The sequence below is a fragment of the Anomaloglossus baeobatrachus genome, chromosome 3, assembly GCF_048569485.1.
Source record: "Anomaloglossus baeobatrachus isolate aAnoBae1 chromosome 3, aAnoBae1.hap1, whole genome shotgun sequence".
Classification (NCBI taxonomy): domain Eukaryota; kingdom Metazoa; phylum Chordata; class Amphibia; order Anura; family Aromobatidae; genus Anomaloglossus; species Anomaloglossus baeobatrachus.
Genome location: NC_134355.1, coordinates 16,770,566 through 16,786,333, shown reverse-complemented (window position 1 = coordinate 16,786,333; position 15,768 = coordinate 16,770,566). Strand labels below are relative to the sequence as shown.

At 51.5% G+C, this 15,768-nt stretch overlaps 1 pseudogene; it reads right to left on the bottom strand.

The window, feature by feature from the left end:
* LOC142297138 (uncharacterized) overlaps window positions 1-14,217 on the bottom strand; it is a 32,514-nt pseudogene extending 18,297 nt beyond the window's left edge.
* Between the last annotated feature and the right edge of the window lie 1,551 nt (window positions 14,218-15,768).

Sequence of the window (15,768 nt, the reverse complement as noted above, 5' to 3'; positions counted from 1 at the left end):
AGTATTGCCAGCACAAAATACAAAGTACACTATGGCACAAGTGGGGGAGAGCCCTTGAGGGCTGCTTACCGCCCGCTGAAAAGCGGGTATGAGGTCGTAGAATCCCTTGTCTGAGTCTCCCCGTCTCCCCTCTGCAGCTCAGCGTGCAGGCAGGAATGGCTGCCGGCGTCCTGTGAAGAGGGGCGGACCGTGGGCGTCACAAACAAAAGTGCGGGAAACTGCGTCCCACTGTGCCCAGTGTGAGGGCTGGAGTATGTAAAACAGACTCCAGCTCTTAGCGCTGCTGGTCTGTACAGCATCCCGCCCTCCTCCTGACTGGCAGGTCTGGGGGCGGGAACGATACGAACTAGGCCGCAAAAGCCGGGGACTGTAGTAATCTAGCGCGGCCGTCATATATGCACGGCCAGCGCGGAAGTCCCCGGCGCACCACAAATCCCAGCCGCGACGCAGTAAAAACTGACCCCCGCGGCCGGATCGGCCGATCGTACTAAGTCACCTCACTCAGCAGAGCTGTAGTGAGTAACGGCACAAGCGCAGCAGCGCTGTTTACCCCGGCGCACTAACACACCCAGCAATGCTGCAGTGTGCGTGCGATAAGCACGGGGACACGGAGTACCTTGATGGAGCAGGGTCCTGTCCCTGAGGAAACTCCGCTCCGTATCCAGCAGATCCTCCAGGGGCTGTGGATGGAGCACGGCCTCAGTGCCCGGAGACCGGTAAAGTCCCACTTCACCCAGAGCCCTAATGGGGATGGGGAAGGAATCAGCATGTGGGCTCCAGCCTCCGTACCCGCAATGGGTACCTCAACCTTAACAAACACCGCCGACAGAAAGTGGGGTGAGAAGGGAGCATGCTGGGGGCCCTCGTATGGGCCCTCTTTTCTTCCATCCGACATAGTCAGCAGCTGCTGCTGACTAAACAGTGGAGCTATGCGTGGATGTCTGGCCTCCTTCGCACAAAGCATAAAACTGAGGAGCCCGTGATCCCACGGGGGGGTGTATAGCCAGAAGGGGAGGGGCCTTACACTTTTAAGTGTAGTACTTTGTGTGGCCTCCGGAGGCAGTAGCTATACACCCCAATTGTCTGGGTCTCCCAATTAGGAGCGACAAAGAAAGACAAATTTGTTTTGGTGACCCCAAACTTTTGAACTGTAGTGTATAAAAGAAGGGAATTTTGTTTACTTACCGTAAATTCCTTTTCTTCTAGCTCCAATTGGGAGACCCAGACAATTGGGTGTATAGCTTCTGCCTCCGGAGGCCACACAAAGTATTACACTTAAAAGTGTAAAGCCCCTCCCCTTCTGCCTATACACCCCCCGTGCATCACGGGCTTCTCAGTTTTGGTGCAAAAGCAAGAAGGAGGAAAAGTTATAAATTGGTTTAAAGTAAATTCAATCCGAAGGAATTTCGGAGAACTGAAACCATTCAATATGAACAACATGTGTACACAAAGAACAACAGCCCGAAGGGAACAGGGGCGGGTGCTGGGTCTCCCAATTGGAGCTAGAAGAAAAGGAATTTACGGTAAGTAAACAAAATTCCCTTCTTCTTTGTCGCTCCATTGGGAGACCCAGACAATTGGGACGTCCAAAAGCAGTCTCTGGGTGGGTAAAATAATACCTCGTAATAGAGCCGTAAAACGGCCGTTTCCTACAGGTGGGCAACCGCCGCCTGAAGGACTTGTCTACCTAGGCTGGCATCCGCCGAAGCGTAGGTATGCACCTGATAGTGTTTCGTGAAAGTGTGCAGGCTCGACCAGGTAGCCGCCTGACACACCTGCTGAGCCGTAGCCTGGTGCCGCAAAGCCCAGGACGCACCCACGGCTCTGGTAGAATGGGCTTTCAGCCCTGAGGGAACCGGAAGCCCAGAAGATCGGTAAGCTTCGAGAATTGGTTCCTTGATCCACCGAGCTAGGGTTGATTTGGAAGCTTGTGACCCTTTACGCTGGCGCAGGGGCGCCGTACGAGAAATGTAGAGTCTGAGTGCTCTCACCAGATCTAACGAGTGCAAATCCTTTTCACACTGATGAACTGGATGAGGACAAAAAGAAGGTAAGGAGATATCCTGATTGAGATGAAAGGGGGATACCACCTTAGGGAGAAATTCCGGGACCGGACGCAGAACCACCTTGTCCTGGTGAAACACCAGGAAAGGGGCTTTGCATGACAGCGCCGCCAGTTCAGACACTCTCCGAAGTGATGTGACTGCTACTAGGAAGGCCACTTTCTGCGAAAGGCGTGAGAGAGAAACATCCCTCATTGGCTCGAAAGGTGGTCTCTGAAGAGCCATCAGCACCCTGTTCAGATCCCAGGGTTCTAACGGCCGCTTGTAAGGAGGGACGATGTGACAAACCCCCTGCAGGAACGTGCGTACCTGTGGAAGTCTGGCCAGGCGCTTCTGAAAAAACACAGAGAGCGCTGAGACTTGTCCCTTAAGAGAGCCGAGCGACAACCCTTTTTCCAATCCGGATTGAAGGAAGGAAAGAAAAGTGGGCAAGGCAAATGGCCAGGGAGAAACACCCTGATCAGAGCACCAAGATAGGAATATCCTCCACGTCCTGTGGTAGATCTTGGCGGACGTTGGTTTCCTCGCCTGTCTCATAGTGGCAATGACCTCTTGAGATAACCCTGAAGACGCTAGGATCCAGGACTCAATGGCCACACAGTCAGGTTGAGGGCCGCAGAATTCAGATGGAAAAACAGCCCTTAAGACAGCAAGTCTGGCCGGTCTGGTAGTGCCCACGGTTGACCCACCGTGAGATGCCACAGATCTGGGTACCACGACCTCCTCGGCCAGTCTGGAGCGACGAGGATGGCGCGGCGGCAGTCGGCCCTGATCTTGCGTAACACTCTGGGCAACAGTGCCAGAGGAGGAAACACATAAGGGAGTTGAAACTGCGACCAATCCTGAACTAAGGCGTCTGCCGCCAGAGCTCTGTGATCTTGAGACCGTGCCATGAATGTTGGGACCTTGTTGTTGTGCCGGGACGCCATTAGGTCGACGTCCGGCATCCCCCAGCGGCAACAGATCTCCTGAAACACGTCCGGATGAAGGGACCATTCCCCTGCGTCCATGCCCTGGCGACTGAGAAAGTCTGCTTCCCAGTTTTCTACGCCCGGGATGTGAACTGCGGATATGGTGGAGGCCGTGGCTTCCACCCACATCAGAATCCGCCTGACTTCCTGGAAGGCTTGCCGACTGCGTGTTCTGCCTTGGTGGTTGATGTATGCCACCGCTGTGGAGTTGTCCGACTGAATTCGGATCTGCTTGCCTTCCAGCCACGGCTGGAACGCTTTTAGGGCAAGATAAACTGCCCTTATCTCCAGAACATTGATCTGAAAGGAGGACTCTGTCGTAGTCCAGGTTCCCTGAGACCTGTGGTGGAGAAAGACCGCTCCCCACCCTGACAGGCTCGCGTCCGTCGTGACCACAGCCCATGATGGGGGAAGGAAGGATTTCCCCTTCGACAGAGAAGTGGGGAGAAGCCACCACTGAAGGGAAGCCTTGGCTGCCCGTGAAAGGGAGACGTTCCTGTCGAGGGACGTCGACTTTCTGTCCCATTTGCGGAGAATGTCCCATTGAAGTGGACGCAGATGAAACTGCGCAAAAGGAACTGCCTCCATTGCTGCTACCATCTTCCCTAGGAAGTGCATGAGGCGCCTCAGGGGGTGCGACTGGCCTTGAAGGAGAGATTGCACCCCTGTCTGTAGTGAACGCTGTTTGTCCAGCGGAAGCTTCACTATCGCTGAGAGAGTATGAAACTCCATGCCAAGATATGTCAATGATTGGGCCGGTGTCAGATTTGACCGATTGATGCCAGGAAGTCTCCTTGGGACATTGAGGCGATTACGGAGCGGAGCGATTCCATCCGGAACCGCCTGGTTTTTACGTGTTTGTTGAGCAGTTTTAGATCCAGAACAGGACGGAAGGATCCGTCCTTTTTCAGTACCACAAACAAGTTGGAGTAAAAACCGTGACCCTGTTGCTGGAGAGGAACAGGGATCACCACTCCTTCCGCCTTCAGAGTGCACACCGCCTGAAGAAGAGCATCGGCTCTCTCGGGGGGCGGAGATGTTCTGAAAAATCGAGTCGGAGGACGAGAGCTGAACTCTATCCTGTAACCGTGGGATAGAATGTCTCTCACCCATCGGTCTTTTACGTGTGGTAGCCAGGCGTCGCAAAAGCGGGAAAGCCTGCCACCGACCGAGGATGCGGTGTGAGGAGGCCGAAAGTCATGAGGAGGCCGCCTTGGGAGCGGTTCCTCCGGCGGTCTTTTTAGGACGTGACTTAGACCGCCATGCATCGGAGTTCCTCTGATCCTTTTGAGGCCTTTTGGACGAGGAGAACTGAGACCTTCCCGCGGGCCGAAAGGACCGAAACCTCGATTGTACCTTCCGTGGTTGAGGTCTGTTTGGTTTGGACTGGGGTAAGGAAGAGTCCTTTCCCTTGGATTGTTTAATGATTTCATCCAATCGTTCACCAAACAGGCGGTCGCCAGAAAATGGCAAACCGGTTAAGAACTTTTTGGAAGCGGAGTCTGCCTTCCATTCACGTAACCACATGGCCCTGCGGACTGCCACCGAATTGGCGGATGCTACCGCTGTACGGCTCGTAGAGTCCAGGACCGCATTAATGGCGTAGGACGCAAACGCCGACGCCTGAGAGGTTAAGGACACCACTTGCGGAGCAGATGTACGTGTGACTGCATTAATCTGCGCATGACAAGCTGAGATAGCTTGGAGTGCCCATACGGCTGCGAATGCTGGAGCAAAAGACGCGCCGATAGCTTCATAGATGGATTTCAACCAGAGCTCCATCTGTCTGTCAGTGGCATCTTTGAGTGAAGCCCCATCTTCCACTGCAACTATGGATCTAGCCGCCAGTCTGGATACAGGAGGATCCACCTTAGGACACTGAGCCCAGCCCTTGACAACGTCAGGGGGGAAGGGATAACGTGTATCCTTAAGGCGCTTGGAAAAACGCTTATCTGGACAAGCTCGGTGTTTCTGGACTGCCTCTCTGAAGTCAGAGTGATCCAGAAACATACTCAATGGACGCTTGGGAGACCTGAAACGGAATTTCTCCTGCTGAGAAGCTGACTCCTCAATTGTAGGAGCTGGTGGAGAAATATCCAACACCTGATTGATGGTTGCTATAAGGTCATTCACTATGGCGTCACCTTCAGGTGTATCTAGGTTGAGAGCGGCCTCAGGATCAGAATCCTGATCTGCTACCTCCGCTTCATCATCCAGAGAGTCCTCCTGCTGAGACCCTGAACAGTGTGATGAAGTCGAGGGAATTTCCCAGCGAGCCCGCTTAAGCGGCCTGGGACTGCGGTCCATGTCAGAGACCTCACCCTGGGACCCATGGGTCACCCCAGGAGCACTCTGCAGCTCCAATTGAGGGGGGCCTGGGGTCAATGATTGAACAGTGCCCTGGGCCTGAGTTACCGGTCTGGACTGTAAGGCTTCTAGTATCCTAGCAGACCATTTATCCATAGTCTCAGACAGTTTGTCAGCAAATACTGCAAACTCCGTCCCTGTCACCTGGACAGTGGTAGCATGTGGTTCCACCTGGGCCACCAGTAGCAGAGGCTCCGGCTGAGTAAGTGCCACAGGGGCCGAGCATTGCACACAATGAGGGTCAGTGGAACCTGCCGGTAGTATAGCCGCACATGAGGTACAGGTTGCAAAGTAAGCCTGTGCTTTGGCACCCTTGCTATTTGCGGACGACATGCTGTTGTCTCCTCTGAGTACAATCCAGGAGGGTATATAGCCAAAAATCAACAGTGCGACAGTATAGTGTAAATGTATAGCATATAAGCATATATATATATGTACACTCCGGCACTCAGTGGGGCCAGCACCTCAGGTGCTGCTTACCGACCGCTCAAGCGGTTGTGTGATCACCAGAATCCCTGCCTGGGCCTCCCAGAGCCGTGTTGTCTCTCCTCTCCAGCGTCAGAAGTGCTGACAGGAATGGCTGCCGGCGTTCTGTGGAGAGGAGGGGGCCGTGGGTGTGCCCTAGAAAGTGCGGGAATCTGGAGCCCCACTGTGCTGAATGAGGGGGGAGGAGGATACAAAGTATGCTCCAGCCCTCAGCGCTGACGTCCTGTGCAGCGTCCCTCCCTTCCCCTGACTGACAGGCCTGGGGGCGGGAATATGCGATACTAGGCCGCAAAAGCCGGGGACTAAAGTTATAAGCGCGGCCGGCATATAAGCGCGGCCGGCGCGGTAGTCCCCGGCGCACTAACACACCCAGCAGTGCTACAGTGTATATGGTACCAGCGCTCCATGCGCGGTCCCCACGGGGACACAGAGTACCTCACAGCGTGGCCTGCGCGGTAGTCCCCGGCGCACTAACACACCCAGCAGTGCTGCAGTGTATATGGGACCAGCGCTCCATGCGCGGTCCCCACGGGGACACAGAGTACCTCATAGTAGCAGGGCCTTGTCCCTGACGATACCCGGCTCCTGTCCAGCAGATTCCCCAGGGGCTGCGGAGGGAGCACGGCCTCAGTGCCTGGAGACCGATTAGGATCCCACTTCACCCAGAGCCCATTAAGGGATGGGGAAGGAAAACAGCATGTGGCTCCTGCCTATGTACCCGCAATGGGTACCTCAACCTTAACAGCACCGCCGACCAGAGTGGGGTGAGAAGGGAGCATGCTGGGGGCCCTATATGGGCCCTCTTTTCTTCCATCCGACATAGTCAGCAGCTGCTGCTGACTAAGATGTGGAGCTATGCGTGCATGTGTGCCTCCTTCGCACAAAGCATAAAAACTGAGAAGCCCGTGATGCACGGGGGGTGTATAGGCAGAAGGGGAGGGGCTTTACACTTTTAAGTGTAATACTTTGTGTGGCCTCCGGAGGCAGAAGCTATACACCCAATTGTCTGGGTCTCCCAATGGAGCGACAAAGAAATAAAGTCTTCAACGAGAGCAGATGCCTTCGGCTTCCTTGATTGATAAGAAATTCTCCAGTTACAGAGAGGCTGCCTTCTCGATCTGCGCATGCGCCGCATTCATTGCCATTTTTTTGAAGACAGTCTGTAGAATCGCATTGTGCACAATCTTCAATAAAATGGCACTGGATGTGGCACATGTGCAGATTGAGATTTTGGCTTAATGAAGTGGTCATTGAGCTGAAATCTCAATCTACGCATGTGCCGCATCCAGTGCCATTTCACCAGCAGAATCGCACTGTGAATGCGCTGCCCACTGCAATCAAGGCAGTAGCGTGGAAATTCAAAAAGGTGGCAGTGACCTGTAGAAGCAACAGAGAAGGCAGGCTCAGAGGCGGAGAAGAAGGAAACCTTACCTCCCAAGTCCCCCTAGTTTAGAGCAAGATTATTCAGCAACCTCAGATCTGATTTCTTCACGGCAGGTATCCATTTAATCAGCATCACAGCAGCATTATGGCCATGTATTTACTTTATAGTGCTAAATCCTGCTGACAGGCTCTCTTTAAGCATACTTGTGAACTCTTCTTATGTGTCACGTCCCCATCGGAGTCCGCTCCTGCGACTTCTGCTCAGATCGTCAGACGACGCCATGTTCCCACCATGGATAGTGCTGGTGATGGGAGAGGAGTCGGTGCCCGTGGTTCTGCGGAGCACAGTGTCACGTCCCCACCGTAGTCCGCTCCTGCGACTTCTGCTCCGATCGCCAGACGACGCCATGTTCCCACCATGGATAGTGCTGGTGATGGGAGAGGAGTCAGTGCCCGTGGTTCTGCGGAGCACAGTGTCACGTTCCCACCGTAGTCCGCTCCTGCGACTTCTGCTCCGATCGTCAGACGACGCCATGTTCCCACCATGGATAGTGCTGGTGATGGGAGAGGAGTCAGTGCCCGTGGTTCTGCGGAGCACAGTGTCACGTTCCCACCGGAGTCCGCTCCTGCGACTTCTGCTCCGATCGCCAGACGACGCCATGTTCCCACCATGAATAGTGCTGGTGATGGGAGAGGAGTCGGTGCCCGTGGCTCTGCGGAGCACAGGCTCCGCTCATCCACTAGGCTGGGTTTTCCTGGAACCTGCAGTACCACTGGCTGACTGTACGTGGCGTGTGTCTCCCGGCTGAAGTGGCCAACATTCACCTGCAGCCTATGGGAAGACACCACACCCTTCTTATTCCCCCTCCTGTCACATGATCACTGCCAGTGATAGTTCTGTTCTCCTGGCTCATGTGCTGTTTGTATTGTGATTCCTGTGCGCTGACCTTTGCTTGTTGTTTGACTACCCTCCTGCCTTTCGTTTTTGTACCTTGCTGCCAGTTCCGGATTTGACCCCTGCTTTGTCTCCTTACTACGCCCTTGCCTGCCGATTCTGTTACTGTTTTGCATCTCCTGGATTTTGACCCTGCCTGACGACCACGGACTACAGTCTACCACAGGTAGTGATCTCTGGGGTTCTGTGTAATTCCAAATCCCTGTAAAGGGGTTAAAGGGTTCTTGGGGTTCTGCTTTGTGAGTGGCTTTTCTCTAGATTCCCCTTACTGCCAGTCTGAGTCTGTGGCTCCTATCAGGCATTACATTATGCTTCTATTGTTGATTAGGTTGTTAACAATTGTCTCTACTTGCAGTGAAGGCTCCATCTCTAACCATCCAGACATTACCTCCTCCAGCCTCTACCTATGTCATTCAAGAGCTGAAAATAGATTGAAATTGATTTATGTTTTGTCTCCTGGGGTCTGCCAAAATATTCAAGGCACTTGGACAAAGCTTTGCAAGAATTTGAAAGTCGCTGCTGCTAACCACCCCCCCACCCCCCAAAATCAATGCTTCTACGCATCAACATCAGGGTCCAAAGGGAAGTCTATGAAAATCATCTCAACTCCTGCTCTACTTTTCATTTGTAGATTCCACATATTGAAGCAAATTACTTTAGGGACATTCCATCGTCCATCACACCCCGTCATTGGATACCCTATATATCAGAACATAATAAATCGGTTATATAGGAAGCAGGAATCGTTCTGCAGTGCATCGCCCTATCATTGAAGTTCATTTCCCTCTCATTTGTTTTGTATTTTACTTTACTGTGTCTTCCAGGACTGACAAGGATCAGAATTTGGCATTTGCTTTTTATTAACACAAGTTACACCAATATACCTCCACTATGATGCCTCATGACTATACAAAAAGTGTCTTGGGCTGCTTTCACACCTCCAGTTTTAGCTGTGTAGCACAATCCGGCTCTTTGCAGAAAAAACGCAACCGTTGTTTTTGCCGCCGGTTGCGTTTTTTCCGCATAGACTTTCATTAGTGCCGGATTGTGCCGCATGGCCTTGCGTTCGGTCCGTTTTTTGCCGGGTGCGGCATATTTAGCCGATGCGGCGGCCGGATCGAACGTTGCCTGGCACGTTTTTTTGTCCAGCATTCGGCAAAAAACACATCCGGCCACCGCATGCAGTTTTTTGCACTGCGCATGCTCAGTAGCGTGCCGCAACCAGAAAAAAACAGACGGGCCGCATGTAAAAACTTATGCAAAGGATGCGGTTTTCTCGCCGCATCCGTTGCATAGGTTTTACAGCCGGATTGAGACGCAGTGCTCAAACCGGATGTGTGAAAGCAGCCTAAAGCCCGCTTTACACGCTGCAATGTATCTTACGATGTGTCGGCGGGATCACATCGTAAGTGACGCACATCCGGCATTGTAAGGTACATTGCAGTGTGTGACAGGTACGTGCGATTGAACGTTAAAACGTTCATCGCATGCACATCGTTCATTTCTCTAGATTTGAGCGTTAGATTGTTCATCGTACCCGGGGTAGCACACATCGCAGTGTGTGACACCCCGGGAACGATGAACAGATCTTACCTGCGTCCCACGGCTCCCGGCCAGCAATTTGGAAGGAAGGAGGGGGGGTGGGATGTTTACGTCCCGCTCAGCTCCGCCCCTCCGCATCTATTGGCAGGCTGACGCGTGACGTCGATGTGACGCCGAACGTCCCCCTCACACTCCAGGAAGTGGACGTTCGCCGCCCACATCTAGGTCGTATGGAAGGTAAGTACGTGTGACGGCGGTTAATCGTTTGTGCGGCACGTTCAACAAATTGAACGTGCCGCACATACGATGGGGGCATTGCAAATCGCATACGATATCATATGCGAAATTGCAACGTGTAAAGCAGGCTTAAGGCTATGTGCGCACGTTGCGTAATTACATGCAGTTACGCTGCGCTCTGCAGCTCAGGAGCCGTGCGCACGTGGCGTTTTAGAGCGCAACGCTTCGGCTGCTGCCCGAAACGCGCATTCTAAGAAGTGACATGTAACTTCTTTCCTGCGCTTTGCCTGCAGTCCCCGCTCTGTCTATGGGAGGAGCTGCAGGCAGAGCGCATGGAATCGGCTTTTTTTTTTTCATTATGGACTCTTTCTGCAGCGATTTAAAGCGCACGTGTGCTCTTTAAATCGCTGCAGAAATTTCTGCACTGACAGTACGCAACGTGCGCACATAGCCTAAGTCTTATAAAATTATGAGATTCCCAACTTGTACAATATGTTCGCCCCTGGAGCTCCCAGGTGGGAGATATTGCTGTAATCTTTCCTTTCATGATTCTATCTTTCCATAGATATGAGACATGGCATAGATATTGTCATCTATCTGGCCGATATCTATTTGGTGGAACCATGGCCATCATCCAGTGACGAAAGACGATGCTTTGCATGCGCCACTTCCAAAAATATCACTTTCCCATTTATGTTATCATGCCATTCATAAAACCTCAGTTCATAATTTTTATAAGGGAGTCAAAGGATTTTAAGCACTCTGCTTGTTTTCCTGTTCAAGCTGATGATCTTACCTATACCAGCTGTAACTCTGTCATTGTCATTCTCTGCCTTCTTCTGCAAGTTAGAGACAGAACGCACATGTGCTGTCCTTAGAGGATTCTCTGTAATGGTTTCCAAAAAAGGGTCAGCTGCATAGAGGTGTTAGCCTAACTTCAGTATTCACTATAATTATTATCAGACGTCTTATAGAATTGCAATCATATATGTAACAGATATCATGGAAACTTCACTGTGAATCAACATTTGTACTTGAATCTTTTTTGCTATTGTATTTGTATCTCTCCGTGTTGTATCACATTCAATCATGGCTAGGGAATACCATAGAATAATAAAGCAACAGATAAAAATGTTTAGAAACTAATAATATTTGACTGGGTCATTTATGGGGAGCTGCCTGTCTCTGTCTGTATCAGTCTCTCTGTGTCTCTCTCTTTCTCTGTTTCTGTCAGTCTCTTTCTGTCTGTCTCTTTCCATGGCTGTCTCTTTCCAGGTCTGTCTCTTTCCAGGTCTGTCTCTTTCCAGGTCTGTCTCTTTCCAGGTCTGTCTCTTTCCAGGTCTGTCTCTTTGCCCGACTGTCTCTATCTCTCTGTCTCTTTCCCCGTCTGTCTCTGTGTGTGTTTCTGTCTGTCTGTCTTTTTCTGTCTCTCTCTATCCGTCTCCCCATCTTATTACCTCACACATTACCTGTCTTATACGAAGAGTTTATTTTGTTCCTATAGCAACCACTGACAGTTGCTATTAATAGCCCATATCTCCCAGCTCCATTCAGATTAATGGAGGCAGGATTTTGGAGACTAACTGTAAAGCGCGGGATTAAATTTTCCCGTCCAAACATAGTCTATGACGTTCCCTGAGTCACATGGGGTGTCTGTGCAAAATTTCGTGATTTGTAAATGCAACGGTGCGGATTCCTTTAGCGGACATACACACATACACTCAGCTTTATATATTATATATATATATATATATATAAAAAGAACAGCTGAGTCTATGGAGTGGGTGGAACATACGGACCAGATTCCATAGTAACATATAGAAAATGGGTGAGCAAAGAAGTTAGGATAGTGAGTGTTATTAACCTGCCTAATTAAATGTGCTTTTACGCCATGTTTAAAACTCTCGACACTGGGAAATAACCTGATCGTCTAGGGTAGTGCGTTCCAGAAAATTGATGCATTGTGAGAAAATTTTCCTTGAATAGAAGATTGAGTTTAAGGAGGATTTTAGATTATTAGCCAAACAAAGAGGTGGGGTGGTAGACAGAGATGAGAAGATGTAGGGCAGTGGAAAGGACAGGTGGCTGGTAGACAAAGAGAAGATGCAGGGTGGTGCAGCACTGTAGAGATAAAGTGGAGGGGGGGGTAGACAAAGTTGAGAAGATATACGGCAGTGCAGCTGTGACGCCCTGGACTAGCCAGGTAGTCACAGTTAGGCCCTTGCTCTACACCCGTCCCACCAAATAAGGTGACAGTAGCCAATCCATTAAAAGCCTGGTTACCTCCCTCTGGGTTTGATGTCCACACCATGGGGGCGGAGCCTGGCGGTTGGCCACGCCCCCCCAGGAGCTCGCAGCAGATTAGTTTAGTAGGAGGAAGAGAGAGCAGATCTGTTAGGAGAGTAGAGTGTGGAGGAGTAAAAATCTGTCAGTATCCTGGGTAGGCGCCCGACCAGGAGGCAGACGGTGGTGGGCATCTGCAGGAGCCGGGAAGACAGTCCTGGTGGAACCGTAGGTAGCAGGGACAGGGTAGTGGCCCGCCAGTACCGAACTGGGGAACCAGCTGGAAACCGGAGCACAGTTGGGGGTACTCAGACCCTGAAACGCGGTCCCGAATCTACCGGAACCCGTTAATTAACTGATTGAGGTCTGGACTGTAGGTCCTTTCCCATCCAAAGTCCCGAAAGAAGGCAACAACCCACCGATTCCGGATAACGGCCACTGCCAAGGGCCAAAGATCCACCAGGCCAGCGCCTGCGGGCAACGGGCTCTCCTGACGTACACGCCGGAGAGCGGGACTCCCGTCGCTGAAGCGCGGTTGTCCAAAATCCACAAAAAGGTGCAGTAGAAGATGGACACCACCAACCGTTTGGGGACTGAAGGGACCGACTGCGGGCACCGACTATCCACCGTTTGGTTTACCAGAAACTCCCATGTGTTTGTCCGAGTAAGTACTACATGGCTCGCGGGCCGCGCACCGACACTGCACCACATCATCCGGGTCCCGGGGCCACCACCCCTGCCCACAGAGGGGTTAACATCACAAGCTGCCCCCAACATCTCCCCCGGGGTGCCCATTAACCGGCAGCGGTGGTGCCTACCTTCACCACAACCCGTGGGTGGCGTCACGAACTCTAAACCAAATCCAAAAACCCCACTCGACATGCCAGCCGCCTTAACAGAGCGACGTGACCCCCAGTCCGGAGACGCTCGAGCCACCGACACATGAGCCCGTATCCGAGTGGCTCGGCAGCAGCCGAGCGCGGGGCGGTACACAGCACTCTGGAGAGGATGAGTAGGGTGGTAGACAGAGATGAGGAGAAGATGTAGGGCGGTGCAGCAGTGTGGAGAGGACGGGTAAGTTGGTACACAGAGATGAGATATTCCGCACTTAGGACAAAGGATAATAGATGAGGAGGAGATGTAGGGCGGTGCAGCAATGTGTAAAAGACTTGGAAGGTGGTATATAGGTCAGAAGATGTAGGAAAATCACTAAGATAGTAATTATAATATTGATCAACCAGAGAAGACAGATTTCTGAATTTCCTAATCAGTAATTTACAGGGAAAAATATCTAGGAAAAGCTCTTACCAGTGACAGATACTAATATGGGTTTTTCGATTTCACTCGTTGTTTGCAGACATCTCATCTCGTCTTCCGCTTGATCCCGGGGGACATTCTCCTCCTTTTCTGGCCGATCCTGGGAATATAGAGGACGGGGACTTCTCTCCGGTGGATTTCTCTGACTGGATCCATCTGTAGGAAATAACGGCAGTGATGAATACATTGTCTGTATGTGATGAGCAGATGATGGGGAATCTAGACGCCTCTCAGCCCTGTTCTCTCCTCTACAGCCCAGGACGGTCTCCTCTTACCCGGGGATGTGATGGACGGGGGATCTTCCATCATGACCTCCTTGTACAGATCCTTGTGTCCTTCTAGATACTCCCACTCCTCCATGGAGAAATAGACGGTGACGTCCTGACACCTTATAGGGACCTGACACACACAATGAGCCGTCATTAGCAGACCCCTCCCCCGGCAGCGGTATTGTATAATGTCCCAGCATTCCCGGCAGCGCTCACCTCTCCGCTCAGCAGATCAGTGATCCTGTGGGTCAGTTCTAGGATCTTCTGCTCATGTATCAGTGAATGAGGTGGAGGCTCGGTGATGGCACTCGGGGTCCTGCTCCATCCTCCTGACACACGGGGGGTCACACACTCCCCAGACGACGTCTTCACTACTGTGTGATCCTGTGTATGGGGAGACGCCGATCACTACACAGAGGCTGAGAATCCTCCACCTTCCCCGTCATTTCCCTGCTTTATTCCTAGAGATCAGAGGGATGTGATGTGAAGCTCTCACCTCTCCAGTGATCCAGTAGATTATCTCCAGGGTGAGGTCTAATATCCGAGCCGCCATGTGGTCTCTGTCCTGCTCCATCCTCGGGGGGCCGCTGATGGAAAGGACCAGCCTCTAGTAAAGGAAAGTCCTGCACATAAGGAGCCTGAGGAAACAAGAACATTCAGGTAGTGTCTTCTACAGTGGGGAAAAATAAGTATTTGATCCACTGCAAGTTTTCCCACCTACACAGAATGGACAGGTCTGTAATTTTTACCATAGGTACAGTTCATCTGTGACAGAATCCCCCCATCCAACTTGAAAGAATTCTGCTCTCACAGACCTGTTGCTTTTTCTCCTACTCTGCACTCATTACCTGTATTAGTTGCATCTGTTTGAACTTGTTACTTGTATAAAAGACACCTGTCCACACTCAATCACACGCCAAGCTCTTCACCATGGCCAAGACCAAAGAGCTGTCTATGGACACCAGGGACTAAACCGTACAGCTGCAAAAATATGGGATGGGCTACAGGACAACAGGCAAGCAGCTTGGTGAGAAGGCAACAACTGTTAGCACAATTCTTAGAAAATGCAAGAAACACAAGATGACTGTAAATCTTACTTGGTCTGGGGCTCCATACAAGGTCTCGCCTCATGGGGTAAGGATGATTCTAAAAAAGGTCAGAAATCAGCCCAGAATTATATGAGAGGACCTGATCAATGACCTGAAGGGAGCTGGGACCACAATCTCAAAGATTACTACACTACATACTACACCGTCATGGATTAAAATTCTACAGGACATGCACGGTCCCCCTACTCATGCCAGCATATGTCCAGGCCCATTTGAAGTTCATCAATAACTATCAGATGATCCAGGGGAGGCATGGGAGAAGGTCATGTGATCAGATGAGACCAAACTAGAACTTTTTAGTATCAACTCCACTCGCTGTGTTTGGAGGAAGAAGGATGAGTACAACCCCAAGAACACTGTCCCAATCGCGAAGCATGGGGGTGGAATCATCATACTTTGGGTGTGGGGCTTTTCTGCAAAGGGAACAGGACAACTGCACCATATTAAAGGGAGGATTGATGGGGTCACGTATTGCAAGATTTTGTCCAACAACCCCCTTCCCTCAGTGAGAGCATTGAAAACTGGTCATGGCTGGGTCTTCCAGCATGACAATGACCCGAAACACACAGCCAGGCCAACTAAGGAGCGACTCCGTAAGAAACATCTCAAGGTCCCAGAGTGGCCTAGCCAATCTGCAGACCTGACCCCAATAGAAAATCTCTGGAGGGAGCGGAAGCACAATGTTGCTCAGTGACAGCTCCGTAACCTGAAAGATCTGGAGAAGATCTGTATGGAGGAGTGACCTGAAAGATCTGGAGAAGATCTGTATGGAGGAGTGACCTAGAA